At 44.9% G+C, this 4,505-nt stretch overlaps 1 protein-coding gene across 3 annotated transcripts in view; it reads left to right on the forward strand.

The window, feature by feature from the left end:
- The first annotated feature begins 7 nt into the window (after nt 1–7).
- The window catches only part of SYTL2 (synaptotagmin-like 2), a 120,926-nt gene continuing 116,428 nt past the window's right edge, over nt 8–4,505 (forward strand). For 2 of the 3 annotated variants that reach the window (XM_011938505.1, XM_011938504.1), the window contains exon 1: nt 8–171. The gene's annotated coding sequence lies outside the window, so the exon portion shown is untranslated. The remainder of the gene's footprint in view (nt 172–4,505) is intronic. The other variant, XM_011938507.1, reaches the window with a different exon arrangement.

Genomic DNA, 4,505 nt, shown 5'->3' on the forward strand with positions numbered 1-4,505 from the left:
GGGCAAAGCCGCCAGCGCCCGTCGGGAGAGTGAAGGCTCGCAGCGCCCAGCGTGGGGGAAGGTAACGCGCCGCGCCGGGGGCTGCGTAGTTTGCACCGCCAGGCCGAGGGCTGGTGGCCAGAAGACGAGAGAGACGGCGAGGCGCGCTCCCTGCCCGGCAGCGACTCCGAGGTGCGCACTCGGGTTCCAGTCTCTACTTTGCCCACTCGCTGTGTTACCTCGGGCAACTTTGTTTCCCTCTCTTGGTCTCTGCTTCCTCCTCTGTTAAGTGAGGGAGGTGGTGTAGAATGATGTTCCTTAATGGGAACTGCGTTTTGGCACCGGGAAAGCTCCTTTCCTCAGTTTCCCACCTACTCTAGAGCCACCTCCGCTGCTCAGGCGGCCAGGAAGCTGGGATGCCGGGGTAGGCGAGGGTTCTGCTGAGCTGTCGGGTTTTCTGGGGCTTTCAGGGACTGACCTGGGCTTGGGGCTGGGTGCTGGAGAGACCTGGCTGCAGAGTAACTGCCCCCAGGTGCGGAAAGGTAGGAGCGTCAGGACCTGTTTACAGGTCGGGTGTTGGGAGGGGCCGGTCAGGGGATGATGATTTCTCCTCTGAAAATAAGACTCGTTTTGAAATTCTCTTCCATACCCACACCTCGTCCCACGGCGAGCTATAAACTACACGAGTGGGCTTTATCATCCTTCAAAGTGGAAAAACGACTGTTTTTAGCGTCTAAGACACAGGGCTCCACCACCATATAGGAAATGGGTCTCTCTTTCTCTGCACCCATCCTGCCGCCTCTTCCCTTTCCTTCCTCCTCTCTTTATAAATCCCTTCTGACCTTGAGGGGCTCCATTTCCTGCCTTAATGAAAAGTTCTTCTTTTCAGTTAGTGCTGGTTTGTGACCAGCAGCCTCCAGGGCTTTGGGCTCAGGGTTGAGATAGAAGCCTAGATAAGAACAGGCTGTGAGTCACACTGTCAGCCCGCTGAGCCACACAGCCCCGCAGGGATGTGCAGATGAAGCCCGGTGGGGCTTCAGACAGACAGACCCTTTAAGGCGGGGTGGATGCAAACTGCGATCCAGCTTCCCGTCCCCCTGTTGGCAGCCATTCCCCACCAGGATGGTGACCCCTGCTGTCTGCTGGATGAAGCAACCAGATAGGGTAGGATGATTGAAAGGAGCTGAAGACTTGGCTGGATTTCTATAGAAGGTCTCCAGCATTTCCCTGCCCTCTCTTTCCTCCACCCCTGAAGTTCTGCCTATTCTCACCCTTAGTGTGGTATCCAGGTGAAATCAGATTGCAGAACCCATCAAGAGCAGCTAGGAAGGAGAAGAGAAGGTGTGGGGACGGCAGCAGGGCAATGTTGACTGTTGTTTACTGGGCACCTACTATGGCTCAGACACTTCTTTGTATGTGATATATCCTTAATTCTCACAAAGTTACACGAGGGGTGATATACTATACTGTATTTTATAGGTGAGAAACAGGCTCAGAAAGATTGCTTCCTTGAGTCACTTAGCTAGGAAGTAGCATAGCTGGGATTCAAATCCAATCTAATTCTAAAACCTGTGTATTTTACACTTTCTTTGTGCTCCTTAAGTAAGAGCAAGCTGGAATAAGGACAGCAAAAATGTCTAACATTATTGAGTTCTCACCAGGTGTCAGGCACTATGCAAAACATCTTAGAGCTATTATGTCATGTATGGTGCAGGAGTTTCCGTTATTCTGGAGGTAATCCCTGACTGCCTTAGCCTCTCAGCAGCAGTCCTGTTCTAGAAGGCCTACCCTAATCCTGCCCAGCTGCTAGTGCGTGGGTGGGGCAGGGCCCTGTTTGCTTTATCCTAGAGGTGGTTTGGGGTCTAATGAAAGATTGATTGTCCACATCTGACCCGTTAGCCCTAACCGTTGGTTGGTGAATGATTCCACTGTCCCCTAAGCGGACTTTTTCAGGTTTTGCTCAATAAACACTTGTGGAATGGATGAATTAGCACCTTGTGCAGAGTGGTCTGCTGCCTTATAGAAATGTGAGGCAGCCTAGGGGAAGCCCAGGTTCCACCATCTTCAAAACCCAGATGCTAATCTAGGTGTTTCTCCTCTTTGGGGAGGTAGGGTGAACTGTGCCCGTGTAGGCTTCCAGAGCTCCCTGGTAATATGTTTGCTTGTCACCTGTTCTACAAAGAATTTTTAAACATAAAGTAGATGAAGAAAAATGTGGCTTTTTTTTTTTTTAATTAAGAGGAGAACTTACTTGGTATTAATGAGGTTTGTCTCTCTCTCAAAAGTTGAGGGGTATAAGATTATAATGTTTGTCTTAGGGCTTACCAAACTTTTCCATAGAAGATCCTGCAATGGAAGAGAAGACCAACGCGTGCTCCTGCACTTATGCAATTTTTTCATTTGATTTCATAATATATTGACTTTGATTTAAAAATATAAAGTTTTTTCTTCAAAATATCTGAATAAAACTGGTATCCTGGCAGATTGTTGTATATTCCTAGGGGCTTCAAGTACCCAGATGGTGAAGTAGGACCAAGGTTCTAGAGGGCTTAGACTACTGTTTGAATTTTCCACTCTTTGGTTCACAGTAATAGAGCTTCTCTAGTCCCTGGAGAGACATCTACTTTTTCCCACTTTTCAGAATGAAAAATGTTTTTAAAATAAAAATATCCTTTATTGTTTTTCTGGTTACCAAAACTAAACATATTCATTGCAGGAGAAAAAATAAGATCCAGATTAACATTAATAATAAACCAGGCCAGGTGCGGTGGATAATGTCTGTAATCCCAGCACTTTGGGAGGCTGAGGCAGGTGGTTCATGAGGTCAGCAGTTCGAGACCAGCCTGGCCAATATGGTGAAACCCCATCTCTACTAAAAATACAAAACTTAGCTGGGCGTGGTGGCGTGCGCCTGTAGTCCCAGCTCAGTGAGATACTCAGGAGGCTGAGGCAGGAGAATCTCTTGAACTCGGGAGGCGGAGGTTGTGGTGAACTGAGATCATGCGACTGCTCTACAGCCTGGGTGACAGAGCAAGACTTATCTCTAATAATTATAATAATGATATCAATAAATCTATACTCAGAAATAATTAAAGCGAAACTTGGGATATATCCTTCCAAATCTTTTTCTTTGCATCTATATTAATAAATTTTAAAAACACACAAGTAAATACAACCCTTTTGACTGAATTATTGTCAGAGCTAAGAACTGTCTCAGATTGTTTTTGAAAGAATGTAGAGAATAAATTATTAATAATTAAAAGCATCATGAAGGTTAATTTTGTTTGTGAGCCCCGAAGTTCACCCCTCATAATTTCCCTGTATTTATCTTCTGGGAGAGATGAGTGCTGGGCCATGGGGCTGTTGTTGAAAATGCAGGGTCAAACTGTACTCCTTGCTAAACATCTCAAATATAACAAAGAAGGTAGCTCTTTAGTGTTGCTGATGTGCCAAATTTGAGCAGAAAATTCAAAAACTAATTTGTACAGTAATATGCAGAAAATTCAAAAGGGACCTAGAGAAAGTCATTGCCCCAGCATTACATTTTGTTACCTGTGTGACCTTGGGCAAGACAGATGGCTTCTCTGAGCTGGTTTCCTCTTCTGTAAATTGATGATAATGAACAAATTCTATCCTCACTTACCAGAGTCACTATAAGGATCAAGTGTCAGATGTTATTGTTTGTTACTTGGATTGCATGCATGTGTGTATGCTATTAATATTTTTTTATTTTTTATTTTTTATTATACTTTAAGTTCTAGGGTACATGTGCACAACGTGCAGGTTTGTTACATATGTATACATGTGCCATGTTGGTGTGCTGCCCCCATTAACTCATCATTTACATTGGGTATATCTCCTAATGCTATTCCGCCCCCCTCCCCCATCCCCACAATAGGCCCTGGTGTGTGATGTTCCCCTTCCTGTGTCCAAGTGATCTCATTGTTCAATTCCCACCTATGAGTGAGAACATGCGGTGTTTGGTTTATCTATTCTTGCAATAGTTTGCTGAGAATGATGGTTTCCAGCTGCATCCATGTCCCTACAAAGGACATGAACTCATCCTTTTTTATGGCTGCATAGTATTCCATGGTGTATATGTGCCACATTTTCTTAGTCCAGTCTGTCACTGATGGACATTTGGGTTGATTCCAAGTCTTTGCTGTTGTGAATAGTGCTGCAATAAACATCCGTGTGCATGTGTCTTTATAGCAGCATGATTTATAAACCTTTGGGTATATACCCGGTAATGGGGTGGCTGGGTCAAAAGGTATTTCTAGTTCTAGATCCTTGAGGAATCGTCACACTGTTTTCCATAATGGTTGAACTAGTTTACAGTCCCACCAACAGTGTAAATGTGTTCTTGTTTCTCCACATCCTCTCCAGCACCTGTTGCTTCCTGATTTTTTAAATGATTGCCATTCTAACTGATGTGAGATGGTATCTCATTGTGGTTTTGATTTGCATTTCTCTGATGGCCAGTGATGATGAGCATTTTTTTATGTGTCTGTTGGCTGTATGAATGT

This window comes from Colobus angolensis, unplaced genomic scaffold (assembly GCF_000951035.1).
Source record: "Colobus angolensis palliatus isolate OR3802 unplaced genomic scaffold, Cang.pa_1.0 Scaffold174, whole genome shotgun sequence".
Classification (NCBI taxonomy): Eukaryota; Metazoa; Chordata; class Mammalia; order Primates; family Cercopithecidae; genus Colobus; species Colobus angolensis.